The sequence below is a fragment of the Falco rusticolus genome, chromosome 12 (assembly GCF_015220075.1).
Source record: "Falco rusticolus isolate bFalRus1 chromosome 12, bFalRus1.pri, whole genome shotgun sequence".
Lineage (NCBI taxonomy): Eukaryota > Metazoa > Chordata > Aves > Falconiformes > Falconidae > Falco > Falco rusticolus.
In genome coordinates this window covers 1,029,686-1,051,091 of record NC_051198.1, presented here as the reverse complement: position 1 = coordinate 1,051,091, position 21,406 = coordinate 1,029,686, and positions in this window count along the sequence as shown.

Below are 21,406 nucleotides of genomic sequence, written 5' to 3'. Positions count from 1 at the left end.
CTAGCTGAGGAAAGGCTGTTGGCAGGAAAAGAATGTAAATTAGAAAACTGAATGTTAAATAGCCTTTTACTAAGGTTTAATATTAAGGTAAATTCAGCGATAAAGAGTAAAAATCAAATTGCAGTCATAGGAGCAGCGCTTATTCTGTTTTTCTCACTATTTCAGTGCAAACATATTGATTTGGCGAAGCAGCATTTCTGGGATTTCAGACTTAGCCACGCTAAGTCTGGGCAGAGGGCTCGGGAGCTCGTATTCTGGGGAACACCCTGTGCCCCCACCCCAAGGGGAAGGAGCTCTCCTTGTCCCTCGTTGCTGGTGGCAGGGGCCAGGGCTCTTCTGCTGGTGGCACTTGTCACCTGCCCACTGTGCAGGAGCCAGGCTGCCAGCTGTGCTCCCTCCTGGGGCAAGGCGCATCCGCCAGGCTGGGCCAGCCATGCCCGCAGGGGCAGGTTCCTGGAGCTCCCCTGGTACCGCCAATGCAGTTGCCAGTTTTTGCCACTGGTTTGGTGCTGGCAGGGCAAGGATGCGGAGAGCAGCACAGCTCCGGCGCTGCTGCCAGTGGGGATCTACCGGGCACTGCGGCGTTCCCATGTCTTCGGGGCAAATCCTTCCAGGTGGGAAAGGCCTGACAGGTTTACAGTCTCCTTGCTGCTTTGCGCTCTCCCAGCATGGAGGATGTAGTCTCAATTTCCAGCCAGCTCCATAGAAACAAAATACTGAAGGAAAAAAAAAAAAGCAATGAGGCAATGCCTTTTTTTGGTGGCTGTTGTGTCTGAGTTCATCTCATAGAACCGTGTTGCCCAATGTGTTTCCAAAGCTTTTGTGGGCACACGCGCACCGGATCACTCTCGGCAATGTACCATCAGCTATCCTCGCCGCTGCTTTCCTTGCTGGAAACCACCATGATTTAGCCTCGTCTCTCTCAGCCCGTTTGTTTCCAGCCTCTGGTCTGGGATGGAATTGTTCACTTTCCTACAACCACGTTATCTTTACACTCAGCCCTCTGGGGTTATTCCCCACATGATGGGGGTGTAAGTGCCGCCACTGTTGTAGGCTACATGGGCACGTTCCTGATGGATTTCTGCAGCTCTGAGCCAGGCTTAGGCGTATGGCTTTGCAAGGAAGGTGATCTCAGGCTTTTCCCTGCTCTCTTCCTAGTCTCACATGCAAAATACGGGACTGCACTGCTGCGCCCTCCGACAGGGGTCCGACAGGAGGGACCCCACACCGGGGGGTTACTCCCAGTATTTATTATTTGCGTTGCAGTAATGCCTAGAAGCCCCTGTCATGGCACATTGGGCTTTGCTTTTCATTCCAGGCAGCTTGGCAAGGGCGAGTGTGCTCTGCTGAAAAAATAAGGGGGGGGGGCGGGGCAGGAAAAGCCAAACAACTCAGCAGCTGGATTCTTGACTGGTGTAAGTCAGAATAAACTGATTTATATCAGCTGAAGGGCCAGCCTCATGCTTCTGGCACTCAGATGATGGCTTTGGGTTTTTTCTGGGCTTTGGAAATCTCAGTTGCTAGACCGAAACGGGTAAACATGCTGTGCTTCACCTTGCCCTGGGCTGCTGATTTACCGTTCCTCCTGGCCCTTGCTGGTGCTCCTGGCTGCTTGCTGGCACTCCGCTGTGGAGCAGGGAAGATGAGCAGGGAGTGTTTTTCTTCACTCTGTGGTTAAGTCCATTGCTTCAGGTCCTGGGTGGGTGTAAATCAGCCCCATCGCAGTGTCCCCTGTTGTCCCCTGCTGTGCTGCACGCAATGGGTCTCCACCAAGCCCTTGGCTTTCTTCCTTCTCCTTGCTCCTGCTCCATCTGCTCGCACACCAAATCCACTGGGAGGCAGAAATGTTCAGACACTCCAGAAATGTTCAGGAGTACTTGATGAGTGAAGTACTCCTTAAGTCCACAAAGGAAGAAAAAAAGTTGGATTTTGGGCATGAGAAGTTACTAAATAGGAGGGAGAAGCATGGATGTCTTCTCAATTCAGGGGTTTGGCTTGTTTTTTATAGCATTTCGCGAAAAAGCAGTCAAATCCAAGTTCCGTCTCACCGTTTGAAACTTGTTTTCTGTTTTCAGGTCAATTGAATTATTTATTGTTGAGTCCCTAACCTTCCTCTAAAGGCCAGATGGAATAAAGACTCTCTCTTCTGCCCAGTGGAAAATTACACAAAACCCAGAAAATCAATTTTCTGAGGCTCGTGTAGTTTTGTGTAAAAGCCAGACAGTTTTCATTTAGCCTGGCCCTCAGCGGCTGGAGTTTGGTCCTGAATGATGTGATTTACTCAGTAGCATCTCTTCCCTGGCTGGTGTAAATCAGTGATTCCCCACTGGAATCAATGGGGGTGGGCCAGTTCCCACCAGCTGAAATTTGGCCCTTGGAGATTTCTGTAAGTCGTGGAAAAAGATATTGTAGGTAGTGGGTTATGCGTTTGCAGCGGAGGAGAGGACCACAGCCCTCCCCTGTGATGGGCAGGGTGGTGGCCCATGGTGGCACTGAAGCTCCTGCGATTATGCTGAGCCCCTCTGGGGTGGTGTATGTCCCCGATGCTGCCACTGGTCACAATTGGAAGGTTTTATTTTACAACAGTATTATTTTGTATTATTTTACAACAGTAATAAGAAAGAAATGGGGGAAAGCATATAGCTTAAGATCTAGACTCCTAGGGTATTTTTCAGCATGTTTTTGGAATTCCACCAAATACTGAAAAACTTGTTCTTCCTTACTTCATACAAGGCATTCAAGGTAGGGACCTGAATTGGCTAGTGATTCTGAAAGCTGGGCTAGTTATTTCAGCAAATAACAGGTGTTCCAACAGACGGTCATTAGGCAAACACTCATTTTTAAACCTAGATTAAAAGCAAAGTGTCAGTTTTCTTGACCCAGAGTCAACAGAATTAGGTTGGATTTTTCCTGTTGGGTTTCAGTGTTCAGTTGCAAACAAAAATAGAGTTGACAACACCATCTGTGTGTGAAGATGCTGCATTTTGTTCGGTTTGAGGTCTATAAGGGTCATTGCAGGATAAAATGGGAGATAAGATTTTGATCGAGGCAGGGTGTCTCGGTATTTTCTTTTCATCTCTTACTGCTTCTAACCATGAGCATCTTCTGTGTTCCTTAAAGAGTGCCTACTGTGCTTTGGCCAGGTGAGCTGCTGGGTTAAGGGCTAGCATCTGCTTGTCACCAAGCCTGACCCTGAAACACCCTTCCAAGAGTCAGATAGCTGTGGCTCTGGAAAAAATCAAATTTTTTTTCCAGATGTGGTGGCTTTAAAAATTGTGGTTTTGTTTTGGTATTTTTAAAAATGAATTTTAAAAGTGTAAAGGCAAAACTTTATCAGTACCTTAAAAAAAAAAAAAAGGTTGAGATGCTAGACTTATCAGAGTGGTTACTAGAAAACTTTGGATTTGAAAATAAAACCTCTTCAGTTTAGTATCATTTCCTCTACATCTTTGTCACCAAAAAGGGAAACGTTCAAAGGAAAGAGAGGAAGAGGAGGTGACGCAAAGAAAAAAATGATGTAGCTTATGTCCATAAGAACACATTATTTTTTTCTTTAAAACCGGGGGGGGGGGGGCTTGTAGCTTAAAGACTCCATGGACTGTGCTGAGGTCAAGAGACGTTCGCAGCCGCACTGGTGCAGAGTTCCCTTTTCTGCGGCTGCTTGTGGGCAAATCCCCTTAACTGAAAACACAGCAACTAGACAATAATGGGGAACAGAGCCAAAAATTGCCCAATGACCAAATATTTAGTAGCAGATAAAAAAACCCGAGGAACAGCTCAAAGGAATGCTTCATCTTAAACTTATTTTAGCCCAAATGCCATCCGCTCCATCAAGTCTTTTATGTTGCCGTTGTTTTGTCATGTTGTTCCTTCTGGCAGATGTAAGAATTTCTCTGTTCCATCTCGGACACATTACCTAGCCAGCAAGCACTGTCCATGCTGCCGGCGTGTCCACTTCTGCCCCAATACTTCATTGGAGCAGTGATGCACTAATTTTTTGGCCAGATTTTGTTCTTTCCCATGTATAACCATCTCCTCCCACATCTGGCATGTGGCACGGTACCTGCTGAATGTCTGAGAGGCCGGGGATAAACGTGGCCTTTGATCTTCAAGTTGTCGGAGGGGTATCGGATGGTTTCTCTAGATTCAAGGCAGATCCCCTTGCTTGGCAAACTGCTGTCCTGCACGGGGTTAAAAAGATTATAGCACAAATGCAGGGACTCAGAAGGAGAGGGAGGGGTGAGTGTTTGCGTACCCAGAAAGGCAAAATGTTCATGGGAATTAAAGAAGAAAACTAAACCATTTATGACTGAAATTTTGCAGCGTCGCTAGGATCCATTCCTGACTTGCTCATCGCGTTTTAATGGAGGAAAAAAGTCTCTGTGCCCCAGCTGTAACACAGCATCTCTCAGATTTGATGGGGACAGCTTAGGGAGGGATTTTTGGCAGCAGCTGGGGCCCTGCGCTGCACAGCGTGCCCATGGCAGACCCTTGGCTCCTGGGTACGGCTTCAGCCGCGCTGCCTGCAGCAGGGGCTGGTGAGGTACAGAGCAGGACTGTCTGCCAAGGGGCTGAATTAGCCCAAGCTAAACTTGTCTGGGTTTGAGTAAAGCAAAGCTGCTTGTTTGCCTCCAGTAAGGATTTTTCCAGAGCTTCCATAGGGCAGGGAGTTTTCTCCAGCTGACACCGTGTGGTACACTTTGTGGTGATGTGGAAAAGAGCGATACCGACGAGGTGCCATCTTTGGCTGGGATGCTCCTGACCTGGCAACCCCCCCAAAACTTCAGGATACTGTCACTGTATCCTGGGTCTGTACAGAGGCAGGGGGGCTCCCCTGCAGGGGTATCTCTCTTCAGTGCTATGATGTGGGAGCAGCAGGCAGTGAACTTGCTCCCAGACTTTTCCATTGGGACGTCTGACTTTCAGCATAAGGCATGTTCCAGTGCAGGGGTCTGCAGCTACATCCCCCTCTTTTGCTAAGAATTAATCTTGGAGCACATGGGCTTGTAAGTGAAGCACTGTATGCTGGACTCTGCAGGAAGCAGAGGAGAGGAAAACCTCTGAACCTTTGCTCTTGGGCTTCTCAGAGCTTGGTGTCAGGATAAAAAGGCAAGGGTTGGGTAGGCTAGAGGCAAGCTGCTCCGTAATCCAGCCCTGGAAAAAGACACCTGGAGCAGGAGCAAGGAAGACAGTGACAAATAAGGCTGATGCTCTCGTAGAGATGGTGTGATTTATGCCTTGTCCCTGAGGATTTGGGTTTCTCAGAGGCACACAGCGTCGTTTATATACTGCCTGCTGAACTCCAGGGCAGGGCAAAGGGCTCCAGGAGCACCACTGCTCTGGAAACCTGTCAGCACAACAGCTCAAATGATGTGGGTGCCAGGGGCCAGGAGGTGAGAAGTCGCTGGAGCTTTTGCCTCCCTGCATTTTGCTCCCCTAAGTCCTGCCATCATTTGCAACTCTGCTGCCGCTCCAAGTCACTAAGTCATTAAGCCTGAGCTGGAAAGGTGTAGCCTGGTCCAACAGTAATGCAGTTGGGTGAAACCTGGGTGGAAAGCTGCCACTGAGAGTGCAGCTGTGGGCATGAGTGCCAAATGGTGCAGAAGGTTTTCACTGGCTACCAGGAGAGCAGCTCTCTGCTGTGATGAATGTCTGCTCCAAAACACTGTCGGGAAGGCATGTGCCAAGATATTTGCACGTTCCTGGGAGGGAAGCAGGTGTTGCTTAGAGAAAAGGTGAAGCTGCAGAGCCAAGAGCAACAGTGGAGGTGGAGAAGAGCCTGTCCTTCCTCAGTGTGTGGCGAGGTGTCAGTGGCAGATGTGGCCACGTGTCCCAGCACAGCCCACCAGCACCACCTCACCCCCTGCGCTGTGCTGGGTCGGCACACAGACTGACGCGGTGCCAAAGAGCTGTGTAACAGAAGAGCCTTGCAGGGCAATAACTAATTTTCACATTCCTTCCACCTTATTTTTTCGCACCGCAATGACTAAGAAGTGCGTGATGTGCCACAGCACGTGTTTCAGAGGCTCAGGTTTCCATTTGGTGCTGCAGGTGTCAAAACATAAGCACTGAAGGGGCTTGAGTAGCCTGGCCCAGAGCAAGCCAGGAGGCGAGAACAGAGCTCCTGTCTGCTGAGTCCCTGCCCCAGGCACCAGTCGTGCGACCCCCGGTCACCGCCGTGGGGCAGAGGCACGAGGACCCATTGTCGTGCCCCACAGAGGTGCCTACCCTGTGCATGCAGCAGCATCCATAGCACTTGTGGGGCTGTTGCAGGGGAGGGGGCTTCACCAAAGCAGGGCAAACCCTATAGAAATAACCCACGCTTAAATACCTGCATGCAACTGTTCCTGTGCCCAAGCACCCTCGGGAATGCTGCTGTCCAAGTTTTTGTGACCTTAGCAAGTGTCTGGACAAAGTTAGGTGTATTTTATTTTTTTTTAAGCCCTGGCTTTGAGTCATGTTATTACACACAATTGTGTTTTTAACAAATGAAAGCCTCTAGGCTTCATTGCTGTAGAGAAAAGCTTGAAAAGACCCTGAGTCAAAAATGGGAAGGAAAATGAAAGGAGTCCAGGTTTTATTATTTTTCTTATTATTATTTGCCTGGTTTCTGAGCTTGTCTTCTATTTTTCTTGGATTTAGAGCATGATTTTTGAACTCCTGGGGCTGACAGTACTAGAGGTAGGCTCCAGCAAAAGTGCCCGACTGCTGCATTTCTCCTCAAGCAGCCTGTACAGCCTGTAAATAGGACAAAACAAACACGTTTGTATTATTTCTGTTTTCCTAGAGGCTATGCAAAGGAGTGAATTTGTTTCCTCAGGGCTTTCTTTCCCAGTTGTAGCATCCAATTTCCATCCCTGTTCCTCCACGCGAAACATACGACTCCTCATCCCACCATGAGCAAAGTGAGAAAATCCCTTTTTAGGCTTTGAACCTTTTCCCTGCGAGATGCTGAATGTAAGGAACGCTCCCAGAGCTAAGAATTAAACCCACAAGCCTTAACCCCAAAAACGAGCCAGTGAGGCATCTTGGCCATGGCTGTGGGATGCAGGGAGCTGAGCCCAAAGCCCTTCCTGGGCATCCCCAAGCACCCAGCAGCTGTGATGTCCCTGCTCGTAGCAGTGGCTTGGACTAGACAACCTGTAACGGTCCCTTCCAAGCCGAGCCATCCTACAATTCTGTGATTCGACATGCCCCAGTTCGCGTGGGCTGGCAGGGTCCAGTGGCACGTGCTGGCAGATGAATCTCGCGGCACAGTTCCTGCCCTCGTGGGGACCTGGCTCGCTCCACTGCCCATCCACACGTGAGATGAACCTGTATTTTCCTACACTTAAACATGGTTAACCTGGACTGAAGCCCAAAAGTACATAATGTTACAAAAGCTTCCAGTAACGTGGGGGAGAAATAAGCAAGTCTACTACTTTCCTCTGGTATTTTTGTTATGACTCATATTCATAACGGGACTGTTCACTGGAGAACTTCAGGCCTTTCTTCTTCTGGCCACTCAGCAGGTTTCGCAAATGCCAGCATCTTGTGGGAGGGTCAGAGAGAAGACTGGTTGCTGCCCCTGGAGCTGCAGGAGATAAAATGTGATGGTGAAATGTAGTGAGGGCTCAGCTCAGAACTGATGAGACTATCGAAATCCCACTTTGTTACCAAAATGTCTTTTAAGAGGTCACCTCCCAGCAAGCTGGAAAGTGGATGTGTTGACATTCCAGAGGCTGGATAACGGCACCTGGAAATGCAGGGGCTTGGATGGGTCTGAAGACATGTTTCTTTTGCAGTTACGGGGCTGGGATAGCTGGCGCTTTCACAAGGGCACCAAAAAGTTAGAGCTGCTCTGCAGTTATTTAACATTGGATGCATTTGTTTCCTTGTCCTGACTTTTGTATTTTTAGCATGCGATGTAGGAGATGTGGTGGTGTAAGAACTGGACCGCAGAGGGATGCCTGTGCTTTAAGTCCAGTGAAATAGTGTCGGATTTAGAGCAATATTTGGTTTGGCAGCCTCTAGATCCGCGTGATCTCCTGGATCCACTTAAGAAACCATTTCAGCTGGCTCCCTGGACCTGTGAGGGGCTGACCTGGGTGAAAGGATCTTCCCTTTTCATGGCAACTGCTTTTGGAATAGCAAAACCCATCTCCAGTTCCACTTTGTATTATTTCCCTTGTGTATCGGTATGACAGCTGGCATTTAAAAGGAGGAAAAGAACCCAAGTGAAGGCTAAATGAGAAGTTTGTTGATTTTTCACTTAAATTCTCCAAGCAAAAGCCTGGAGCTATAGAGGCACCGGGCCAGAATGTCTTTTTACCGCCTCCAGACTTAGATGCACGCTTGGCCCAGAAAAAGACATATGAAATGCAATAAAGGAGTTGTCCCTCTCTGAAAGACCACCAGAAGGACAGGAGAGGATGAGCCCAAAGGCAGATGCATGAGGGAACGCAGCAGGGCAGTAGTTTACACCACACGCAAGTGTTGAAGTGCTGCTGGTGTCTGCAGGGGGCAATTCTGTGCCCGTGGATTGTAGGGTTTGGAGGAGTGAAGGAGAAAAACAAGGAGCACGTAAGCAGAACTGAGAACGACAGTCTGGATCCCAAGGGACAAGCTGGTGGGAGCACAAAGCCGGTGCCCGCTTGCAAAGCTCCCAGCACGCTCGCTCCTGTGCCCGGCTCTCGGCTGCGTCGGGCCGAGCAAGGTGTCGCGGTTGACAGTGGAATATGGAATATGGAATCGGTTATTGCAGATGCTAAATATCAATTATTGGGTGTTTTTGCAGCTCCAAGCTGGGCTTGGCATTGGGATCCTTTCTGTGGACTTTGTCTGCACTAATCATTTTTATTGTCAGAGTGAGGGAAGAGGAGGAAGAAAAATGACTACTACTGGTGGCGGGGATTTCTTAAATTATTAAGCTGATGCAAAAATGCCAAGCATCACAGCAGTAAAAATGTAAGGCACTAATAAAATAGAGTTAATGTTTCACAGTGCATACATTTCTCAGGGTTTCCTGCTGATTTCGAGTGACTTTGCTCTGGCCCATAAATTTAGCCTTAAAACAACACTCAGCGATTGTGTTGCGATGAAGGTATTGGTCTGTAACAATAAGCGATATAATTGCGGTAGTAACTAATGTTGATTGCTTTATTTATCAATGCCAGGAACTTTGCCAAAATTCCCAAAACCATTCCTAGAAGTTCCTGATGCCAAGATGGTTTTGTTGGTGATGAGCCCCAGGGAAATGCACAGGCACTGGCACAGGGGTGGGTCCACTCACAATGGGTGACAAAGAAACACAGAAAAAATAAGATACTTGTTTATTTTAGTCCTATGGGTACCGTAATCTGTCCCCATTTCAGTATTAAATGTGGACTTCTCTTTAAGATCATGAAGCATATTCCTATGTCTGGTCTGGAGGCGAATAGTTATCTTCAACATCTATTTTTGCTTCCATTACTGAGGTCTTTACCCATCATTTAATTCGCAGTAGGCTGCAACCTGGCAGCCCAGATGTATTTCTTCTAATAGGGCAGAAAGTTTCTTCAAAAGAAAAAAAAAAGAAAAAAAAAATCTTCCGTGTGTTTTCTTGGACTTCCCACTTCTAATGTTTCTTTTTAAGGATCTGAAAACAAAACAACAATCAAAAAAGCTTCCTGACCCTTTTTCATGCAGTAACAGGCTAATTTAATAAATTTGATCCTCCCTCGAGAGGGTTATAATTCTGTATTAATTTTGAACAGTCTTTCTGTGCTGCAGCTACTTTTAATAACAACATTCTGTGAGATGTGCCAGCTCTGCTTGCTACGAGCCCTCGCTGCCAGGCAGGCAGCATCCGAGGAAGGGGAAAGCTTTGGGGCAGCCGGGATAAAAGAGGGACCTGAGGTGATACTGGGGGTCAAAGATGGAGTGTCACCGGCCAGGTGTGATGGAGGCTCCCCGTGCTGCCCCCTGCCCTGAGCCACGGGGCAGGGGCTGCTCAGAGAAAGGAACATCAAGGCTGGAAGTGGTGTCTCCGTCTGCGCTAAGAGTGAGGGCCTGGGGAGCAGAAGGGTGAGAAATGGTGTTTCCACCTGACAGGAAATACTAATTTATTACTTTTTATTTTTCTTTTTGTATTTATCGGGGGGGGGGGGGGGGAGGGGTGGGTTAAGGGTGTTGCATTTTTTTGTTGGTTTTCTTTTTACTTTTTTGTTGTTGTTGTTTTTCTTTTTACATTTATTTTGGTTGCTTTTTGGGGGGGGACAAGAAGTTGAACCATTGCACCCGTTTGCCAAATGGAAAATCTTGTCTTCCCCAAAAGCAGAATTAATTTCGGAAAGACTGAAACGTTTTGCTTTGGCATTTCTCATCACTGTAAAACACTCTGACGTTTCCCTGCAGGAAGGGTTTTCTCTCAGATTTTTCCTTGATCGCATTGGGTGGAATTTTCCATCCAATTCCATAGGAAAAAAAAAAATCGACTTTGGAAAAAAGCAAGCCTGGTCCCAGAGGCAAGCAGCTGGCTGAGGTCGGAGACTCACTCCCCTGGGGAGGTGCCAGAGAAGGAGCTGTCCCCAGGAGGGCAGCAAGGTCCCCGAGCCCCACAGGCCACCTCAGCCCAAGAAAGCCATGGTAGCTACCTGCTCCTTCCCAAGCATCCCTATCATGTGCCTATCAGGACTTGCTTCCTTCAAGGTTTTTTGAAGTACCGTGGGTTTTGCAGTGAGCGGTGGGCACCAGCAGGCAATGCCCATCCCTTCCCCTTCTCCTTGGGATTTTTGTGCGATGGGACCAGGTGTGAACTGGCACAGCTTTACTTCATCTTCAGAATTCCTGCCAGCACATCCTTTTTGGTCATTTTAAAAAATAAATACATATGCATCTACAAAACGCCTTTATTAAAATCGTTACTAGTCCAACTTGTTTGTCGGAGGCAATGTGAAAGTGTGTTTGTTTGCTAAGGTAAAATTGCAGTCTACAGTTCTCAAAAGGAAAAATAGGGTTTTGAATTTTTTCTTAAAAGAATAATTCAGCAAAGATCATCTGGTAATAAAGTTGGTTTTGTGTTGGGTTTTTTTCCCCGCTAAAATTGTATTTTCATTTTGTTTGGTGATCAAATGGTTTAGGAATCTCAATCAGCCTGTTTCAAAGCCCTTTCTGCCTCCTTCAGCTGCCCTGGCATATTAATGAATTTGGAGGAAATTGCTAGAGACTGAGCTTTGCGTATTATTGCTCTAGATCAGTTATGTTTTTGCTTTATTTGCTACCGACAGAAGAAATAGAAATACCAAATCATGATTGGACTGTAGTTTTAAAACATACCAGGGAGGTGAGAAGTTGTTTAGCTTTTCAGTGCAATGGCAAACCGTTCCTATTCTTCCCATTGCAGTCCCAGTCAGTGAGCTTGGGATGCATTAAAGCAGCAAGAGGTAAAACATGGTGAATCATCTTTGCAAAAAGTTGGTGGGTGCCCTGAGAGCCACAGAGAGCCTTCCAGCTGTGTCAGTCATGCAGGGGTGGCATCTGGTGCATGGAGTGGGATGAGCTGGGGAGCCCCGTCCCATTTACCTGGGCTGATGTGCCTCTGGAGCTGCTCTCGCCTGGCTCCATCAGCCCCTCAGCACATCCAAAGCTGGTTCCAGGGCTAGCTACACCACGGGTGCTTCTCCTTCTGCTGGACACTTTTTCTTGAAACACTGGGCTTTTCAAGAGCTGGCTGTGTTCTTGTGAACACAATTGTTATTTCATGTTATTTGGCATCTGATTAAGACAAACAGGAAAAAAAAGGGGGGGGGGCAGAAATTCCATTAAGATGCAAGAGAAATGAAAAGGAGAAATAATTAGAGCACATAACTTTATCTGAAATAATTATATGGAGCATCTTCTATGAAATGTCAGCTCCTTCTGGACAGGGTTCAGAGAAGATAGGTGAAAAAATCAAAGACCTAGGAAGATGTTCCTCTGCAGTGTGAGACACTTGGCCTGGTTAATCTGGAAAGGGAGGTGAACTGGAAAGCCAAAGTACACCGGCAAGGGTTGGTTAGGAGGAAACTTCTCTCGTACTTTTCGTGGTGTCTGTGCGATTTCTCCCCCTGGAGCATTGGTCCATCTGCCATGATAGGGTTTGCATCGGGAAAGGGATGCAAAGGAGTACGTAGGGGCCTTGGGAAATGCACGTGTGCCCACAGCATCAGAGCCCTCCGCCCTGGGCTCTGATCACTTCAGCAGCAACACCCCTCCACCTTTATCTTCACAACCCTACCTGGCCCATCCCTGGTGCCTGAGTCAATACGTCGGGTGGTAAACAGGAGGGAAGGAGATCCCTGAGCAGCCGCCTCTGCTTTCTCTGGGCTTACCTGGAATGGGTAGTTTCCACATAAAAGCACCGCGTTTAGGCTTGTGTTACTGGACAAAAGACTGAGTGGTTTGGTGAAAATCAGGAAAATATCCATCATTGGGGCTGGATTTCAACAAGCTGGGAATGTCACTTGGCTCAGCTTTGCCCTAAAAGCGCATGCTCCCGTTCTCCTGTCACTGCTGCTCTAGCTGCAAAGATTCTTATTGTTTGGGGATTGTGGAGCAAATCTAATCTACTAACCTCGAGAGCTGATGTCACGTCCCTGTTGGCCAAAATGCACGTTACTGGGTTGACCAACACCTACAGGCACGTTCTGCTGCTCCATTATCCCCTCCCAGCATCTCAAATGTTTCCGTTGGGGCTGGGAGTGGGGAAGCCTCTGACCGCACCGAGGGGCAGCACAGCGGTGAGCTGTGCGGTGCAGCTGGTACAGCGGGGTGCGGGCAGCCAGCACCGCCGGCCTGGCCCTTCCCCAGTGATGCTCATGTTTCCATATGCTTTTCTACACTGGTCAGGCACTGTGGCTCACTCCTATCTGGAAAGGATTTGTGAAGTGCTCTGAGCTTCTGGATGTAAAACAGCATCGCAGAGCAGAGCACAACAGCTCTGCAGCCGTCTTGTGGGCAGCCTCCACCCAAAAGCTGAGCAACTCAGATAACATATTTCTCCCACACACACAAAATGTTTGTGCACTTTGACATTTTTAGATAAAATCCTGGCTATGTGCTATTTGGAGGCACAGGGAGATTTTGCCCAGAGTGGCAGTGGTATCCCTCTGTGGTGGCCCGTTTGAGCTGAGGACAAGAACGTGGGCTCCGTGGGTATGCGTTGCTATCTGTACCTTGAAAATACCCGGCCAGGGCTCACCCCATAGCCTGTGGATTTAGATGAGAAATGCAGTCTTGATTTCAACAGAGTTTGGATCACCCCCTGAAACAGCACATTTCTTGTTTGCATTTCACTTCCTCATTTAAGATTAATCGATATAGTTCCCTACTCAGCACAGGAATGAGGATGGAAGAGAGAACTCAACTCAGCTTAACCCCCAGTGTTGAAATCCATGCGAGGAATGCCTCATTTTATTTTCCTAGCCTTTCTTATCCTGCTTTGCTCCTCCTGGGAGCTGTTTGCATGAGTGTTTTGGTGTCGTTCTGTTTTTGCTAGCCTTCTCCTAATCCACCCAGCTCTGTGGGGTATATGAACATTTAACATAGTTTCGTGTCATTTCTGTGTTGATCTTGCACACTGGAATTTTATTTTAATGAATTACGTGTATATTTTACTCATGAAAGCAGACAAAATGCTGCTTAAAAGTGAGAGGAAAAAAACCTACCCCAACCTTTAGATAGGCAGAGCGGGTGAAGCCTGAATGGTTTTGAACACACCACCATTGCCACCGATATTTTGTCACTTGCATTATGGTTATGGTTAGAGGCATCTGCTGAGATCAACCTTTGAATGCATTTAATATGTAGTAATTCCTACATCAAAGAAAAGAAAACTATGGAGAGAACTTACTCATGCAATAGCATGTGCTGCCAGGGTGTAGGCGTTTGGAGGTGCAGACCGAGACAGGGGACGATTTATAAGATGTTGTAAGAATACAGCAGAGAATAAAAAAAGGGGAAGAATATACGTTTTTGCGGTCCTAAACTTATTTGAATAGTGGAAGTCCTCATGCTGACTCCAGCCTGGCTGTGAATCGGAGTTACTTGCTAATGTCTTCAGGGCATTTCTTACTCACCAGGCTCTCCTGTCCTTGTGATGAGCAGAACCTCTTAGCAGCTGCCCCTGTGCCTGGTGGTATAAGACTGCAGCAGGATCCTACCATCAGAAGGATGGTCCCCTGGGGCGAGGTGTTTTGAGTGCATTCATCTTCTTTTTCCCTCAGGTGAGGAAGAGGAGGCACATGGAAGTGTGGATAGTGTAAGAAGCTCATTTTTAGCTCTTGAGTGGAGTCGAACATCATAGCAAGCAGTCAGTGCTGCTAGAGGGTCTGGAGTGAACAGCCCCGCTCTACAAGGACTTGGAGGTACCATGACAGCATAGGTTCTCATGATACACAGCATCCTTCCTCTGTGCTGAGTGCTTGCAGTGCCTTGTGGGACCTGTAGGTTAAAACACGGATAAAAATATTTGGGGGTGTTTCTTATTAGTAATTTTGACTTTTTATGGCAAATATAGGTCCCCCAATGTATTTGAGTTTGCCTAGCCTCTCCTCGCTCCTGCCTTGTTCGGCAGGGAGATGGCAATGATGGTGCAGTGATCTGTGTTAATGTTAAGTTAATGAGAAAGCATCTCCTGTCAAAAATGTTTGCATCCTGTTGAGAAAATCAATTCAACAACATCACTTAAAGATTTTTTTCAAGCTTGATTGGGGTTTGCCGTTCTGCATTCATGCCTCATTTCCTAATAAAAGTCTCTGTAAAGACAATTTTCAGGAACTTGTGCATAGTTTGAGCCAATAAACACAACTGGCATGAGCAGAATGGGAAAGTGAGATTCAAATCAAATAGGGATGGATGGGAAAGACCATTGTTCTGCCTGCTGCGGAGACTGGGAGAGCTAGGGCATTAGTTAGAAGGAATGTTTGTAACGGCATTTGATCCTTGCCTGCTGTTTCTCTAAATTTTGAAGTTTTAGCACTGTCTTATTCAAATCAGTAACGCAGGAGCAGTAGGTGATGCTGTGGTACCCACTGGACAGCATCCCCCATATGTTTGCCATTATTTCACAGGCAGCAGCTCCGAGTCTGTGCACTCCTCGTGGCTGATGGCCTCAAGCACCTTCGTCTTTCACCCGTTTGCCCTCCCAAAAGGCTTGTGAGAGGGGGACGTGCTGCCACCCAGCTTGCGGGCAGGTTGGTACCCAAGTGTAGGGCTCCATCCACAGCACCTCCTTTCCTCCTCCATGTGCAAGCAACAAGCCAGCTGGCCAGGTTCATCCCAGATTTCTGCCCTAGAGTCCCTTTCCCAGCCTTATTAAGAACTCTCTGGGCTTTTCTGGTCTGTTATCTTGGCAGTGTTGGAGATGCTCATGTTTATCCTTTGCTGCCCTCTTTTGCTTTCCAATAACCTGATACTTCAGCAGATTTATTTGAGGTGGCACTTCTCTGGCAGGGTAATAAACAGGATTAAAAAAAAAGAAAGAAATTGGGACATTGGCAATACTTTTGGTTCAAAACAGCCTAATTACCTAAATGGAGGTGCCTGGAACACCTGCAATAAGAGTATCTTCGTTTAGAAATCTGCCCAAACCGATTTGATGCATTGGTGACAGTGACATTGAGGCATTGCAATTTCTGTGGCCAAAATTACCCATGGAGCTGGATGGTGTCCACTCCCCAGTCTCCAGGTACCAAACACAAGAGGGGCTCGGGCTCCTTCACTTGCCCTGCCTCTGTGCCTTGCCAACACACGCAGAGCAGAGATGTCCATCTGCTTTGTGGGGTGGCTTTGAAAAGTGTTGCCAGTTCAGTTATTTTTTGCAGATCACGAATGGCAATGACATTTTTGGCTTGCAACTTGACCGTGGCTGGGGAAATTTTGGAGGAGACCTCACCCAGCATCTTGCTGGTGCTAAGACCGCTCGCGTGATGTCAGGCAGGGAGTGTGTCTGAAGCCTTCTAAACCTGGTTCATTTAGGTTGTTGGGGTTTTTTAATTAATCTGATATTCATCCCTTGTTTTGTTCTCGGAGATGGTTTGTCTCTCAATTGAACTGTGAGAAAACAAAGTAATCTCAAAAGAAACATGAACAGCCCCAGCAAGGAGAGCTGGGGTTGAAAACTGAGGCATAGAGCCCCAGTGGGGTGTTATTACAGCTTCCCCTCGGGAAGGGCTGGGTTTGCTGCCGGCCCTTTTGGGTGACCTGGCTCCCAAATTCTCTGTCTGCTACAAGAGGACAGTAAGGCTGGAGCTGCTGGCAACCGCCCCCTGGCATCATACAGCCCCCGTGATGTAGCTTTGGGTACCACCCCACAGGGATGTAGGGGTGGGCTGAAGTATAACAGGAATATTAAAATTATTGTGATTTGGGCCTCTCTCATGTAGGAAGTTTTTTTTAATGGTGTAAAAAAATCATTAAGTGACATCAAAATGCGTTTTTGATTCTTAAGTCAGTAAGTCACTGTTATGTTTGCTGCGCCCTGTTTTGCAGGCTGGATGGAGACATTTGGTACCTGTTGGGGTAATTTACTGTCACTGTGTTTGTTTTGGGTTCAGGCTGAGGTGACCCATGAAAGGCTGTGGCTCTCTTGGGACAGTGGAATAATACAGTACAGCACTTCCTCAAGCTTTTTTTTCTCCCTGCTTTTCTTTATCATTATTTCTCACCATCCAGCACCATTTAGAGAAGGCAACTAGCTCTCCTGCACGACATACCGTGGCTTTCTTCCCCTTTTTTTTTTTCCTCCATTTTCCCTCCCTTTTTCCCATTTGCCAGATGAGATGTTTCTTTCTCAGGTTTCTCTGAGTTTTATTGCATTCCCTGTCCTCCACGGGCAGTGCTTTTTCTTCGCAATATTAGAGATCTGGGCTGGTCTCTTAGCCCTGCAGAAATACACCTGTGCTAAGGGTAAGCGTATGCTTAACTTAATGAGTACAAGAGGTTTGCTCGGAGGTGATGGATAAGCAGGAGGGTATGCTTTTGCAGTGTAAATGCTCAACAGTGCAAAACAGAGTAAAAAGCACTTATTCTGTCAGTATTTGCAGATGTTGGAGGACACAGCAGCAGCTTCTACAGAGCTTTCCAGGGGCTGCAGTCACAAGGCTGTTAGGAAGGGCACCGGGGGGAGGCCAACCTCCCTTGCCAGAGACAGAGACAAGCCTGTGGCACCCGCTTCCGAAAGGCAGCAGCACTCCCACATGGAATAGAATGCTTCAGGGGTATAAAAAAAGCCCATTCACCATCCTGGTTGAAAACAGAGCAGCTTTAAGGAAGGGCTTTTTTTAAACCTTGGTCCTCTCCACATTATGGCCCCATGAGCAGCTTTGGAAAAAAATCATGGGTCTGCACTCTCGCGTGGAGGCAGGTGTCAGGAGAGTTTTCAGTGCACTGGAAACTGTGCAGCAATTTTACTCGTGAGCTCATCCAGTTAATTGCAGAATGGCTCCGTGACTGGCTTGCAGAGGCACGTGCTTGAGTTCTGCCCTTAATCAGAGGGAGATGCTTCTGTTCCTGGACATAACACATGAGGGTTTGTCCATTGGTGCTTCAGGGAGAGGGATTTTATGGCATGAAACACTAAGCAGAGCTCAAATAGTATTTTTAAACACTTCTGTATATTTATTGGAACTGTATCTCCAACTGCACTTGTACCTCCGTAGCAGGAAGCCTGTCTTCATTTGGCCTCTGCAACTTCTTTTCTTGACGGGGCAGGCTGGATGTTTGTGGATTTTCTGTTGGTTTTGTTCATTTCTTTTTGTTTTATTTGTTTGGGGTTTTTTGAAAGATCAGCTAGGGCAATTCCACAAAGTCAGTAAAGTTGCAAAAGCGTCTGAAAATTACACATCCATCCCACTGAGCAGACGTGGAGTCAGCCGCCCCTCTGTTAGCAAGAGAAAATTAAGCTCTTTCTGCATACTTCTGTTGTATCTGCACACACTGAAATATGTATTTTTATCCGTGCTTAAAGGCATCGTGGTAACAAAGAGTGGAACAAGTTTTGAGGTCATTGTGCAATGCTGCAGACCTTGCAACGGGAGCTGACTGTAACATCTTTCAAAGTGTTCTCCTGGGGTCCATATGTGTAGACTGGTAAAGCTGTTAACGTTCCCAATTAGGTTTTAATTTATCTTAGTTTCCTCGGCGTTGCCATTAAAAGTCACACCATACAGCCATTAAACCTTAACATTACAGTTGCAGAGTTTAGTCAGGTGCTGACCAGCAAATCTAACTATAGATGGGCAGCAGAAACTGGACTTTAATTCCAGTAAAAAAAAAAAAAAAGAAAAGTTTAAATGGGTCAGGAGAGTTTACCCTGGACATCTGTTTGACGTATAATGTGAGGATATTTAAGTCTTTTAAGAAAAACAAATAAAGGCTTCCACATTCCCAAGGACAGAAACCATTTAATCTACTTGTACAGTCCTTTCAAGAATTTACCATTTTGGCAGGAGATATATGTCATTAAAGAAACAACCAATAAGATTTATTATGGCTAATTTATGTCTGTAGCAGCTAAGACATGTTTTTGGGTAGTAGAGCTCACCACGGGCAGTATTTTCCTTCCTGCACATTCTTATTGTTTTAGTTTATTACAGCAGCACGTCTTGTGAGATCATTTATTGCTTAGCACGATGGTACGACGAAGCCATTTATTACTGGGAGACATCAACACACTGAGTGAGATCACTCCATTTCCTTGGGGTCAGTGTAATGGAGGTGATGAAATCATGTATTTATCTACAACTTATTAGATGCATTTGATTGACTGGGGATCAATTTTTGTTTAACCAACTGTGCTGATGAGGAAGTTTCTCAGTGTACCACCGCAATGTTTCAAAACAGCCGTTAAAATAATTATCAGAATATGGGACCGTGGGGCAGCCCTGTAACACGTGTCTGCAGCAAGAAGAGGACAGTTCTAGCAACTAAAAATATAAGCCAGATGGAAAACTCATCCAGCTCCACGGGGTAAAAAAGCTCAACCTGTTGTAGGTTTTTTATAAATTGGGAATGGTACAGTAAATGTTTGGGATAACCCAAGTCACCAGTAGGTCTTTCCTGCCATTGCTGAACTTCTGACCTTATTTCCTTGGAGGGCTGTTAAAATGAAGTCAGAGGGCAAGCAGAGTTATTTGCCAGCACCGTTTTCACTTGTGTGGTCTAGAAAGTTAACAGATTTCCAGCTCCCCCCCCACTCCCCTGCCCCGGCCCCTCTTCCACGAGACAGACACGGTGATGAGGGGAAAGCAGAGATAGCTTAATTAACCTCCCCAGCTTGCTCAGGGAATTGGGACCTGGCTGGGGTGACACACACTACCGGAGTGGTGCTTCCCAAACGGTGTTCCCATCATACTGAGGAAGACCTGTTTATTCTGTTGGGGCTGGGGACAGCGTTTTATGAGATTTGGGGTCTCCCTGGGGTTGTGGTGGTGACAGAGGGAGAGACTTGCTGCACTGGTGTTTCAAATAGATGGGGGGAAGTCTCTAGCCAGGAGAGAGTTAATTCCCTTTGCGCCCTCCCTCAGCTTGCGGACTGGGTAGTTTGCAGGATACTGAGCATCTTGAGGCAGGAAAAAAGCATCACAATGAACAGGGTTGTTGCTTCTGGAGTAAGACTAGAGCTGGTGGTATTTTTGGTGACCTGGTGTCAAAGCAGCGGTTTACTCAGTAGCTGGATGGGGAGTCAAAGTAGAGCAAAAGGAGCAAATAAGCTGGAGTACGTCTCAAGGTGTCAGAAGATCATCTAAGGGCAAGGTCTTGTGGGCTGGAGCTGGCCTGGAGGCTGCACCAAACAGCCTTCACCCAGTGTCTTCATCACCTTGGCCACAGACTGCAACCTCCCTTTGCGTCTCCTTCCTGCTCATTGCACTGCAAAGTCTTTTACACAATCCTGGAACAAGCCCAGAGCGTTTCCAGAGCGTCACATTAATAACGATGGCTACCAAACCCTAGTCTGTGCTTTTGGTGGCTCTGTTGGAAGATGACACGGAGTGGAGGTGGTGCTTCTGCATGGTCTTCTGAAAGGTGACACCTCAACCAAATTCACGAGCATCCTGCTCTTTTGCAGGTTGGTGCCTCTGACTCAGCATTTGCCAAAAATGCAGCCGGCTGCCTTTTGGCCTTGCCAGCGTGACATGGGGTATCCCTCGGAAAACAGAGGCCGAAGAGCGGGTGTCTGTAGTTCCTCCGTTCTGCGAATGCCCGTTGCTCCAGGCTTCTCTGGGAGTAAAGAGCTGTCGGTGGCCAAGGGCGAGCTCCAGGGACCGGTACGTGGGTGCTGTTCGGCACATCCGCTGCTGGTGAAGGAGACGGCCTTTGTCCTGGCGGCCAAGGGCATGGGCAGGAGGGAAGGCAGCTGGGTACGGGGATGTGACCCCACGCTGGGGTGGGCAGATTTGTTTTCTAGGGGAGACCAGGGCAAAGCCATAAAAGGCAGGTGCCTACCAATGGTTCCATTCCCGCAGCAAACTCAGTTAAGGAGGACACTTAAAGAAGAAATCGTTAGCCGTTACCTTTCCCAATTCCCTTCCTCCTGCCCTCAAAACCATGCTCTGGGAGCCAGCCTGGGTTCTCAGGGTGAGGGCTGGGTCATTCTGAGAGAATCTGCTGGAAATCCTAACACTGTGTGCCACAGCTGGCACCAGGTTCACCTGAGGGGTTTTTGTCTTGATTTTCTGGCACAATAGGTTTCACTGTTACTACCCGGATAGCCTAAACAAACGCTATTAGCCTCTCTTAAAGGTGCGTCCCACAGCTGCATGGACCTCTCTGCTTTAGCCCTTTTAGCAGGAGGGGGTTGCTTTTACCTTTTTCAGTGGCTTCCCCCCTGCCCTCACTAAAGCCAGATCATAATTAAGGAAGCCACATGTGCGTACCATTCCACAGATTGATTCATGAACTGCTACATTAATTGCTTCCCACCAACATCCGAGTTCATTGTCTTTGGTGCATCCCAGCCTTGCTCTGAGCTCATTCCCCGGGTTATGAGTGCAGGAAAACAATGAGTGCAGGGCTGAAATCACGGTGCCAGCACCATCAGGCAGCCGAAGCCGGAGGATGCTCGCATCCAGCCAGCCCTCGCACAGGTTAATATACTGCTCGTCCAAGTCTAATTGCACGTGATGGTGATGAATTAGCATGAAAAGCAGTGGCAGCAGGCAATCTGAAACGGAGCTGAAGGGTAAATAACAGGCAGCATGTTTCATTTTATCACTGCACTCCAGCAAACAGCAGACATATGTTCCCTGGCATGATACAACTCCACGCCCTGAGGTAGATCATACAAAACACCAACTACTTTCAGCTGTGCCGGTGTGATGAAATGTTTCAGACATATGGTCCCAGGGCTAATCCCTACATAGGCGATGCCTGGAAATGGGGAGAAGGCGTTGGAAATGAGTGGTACATG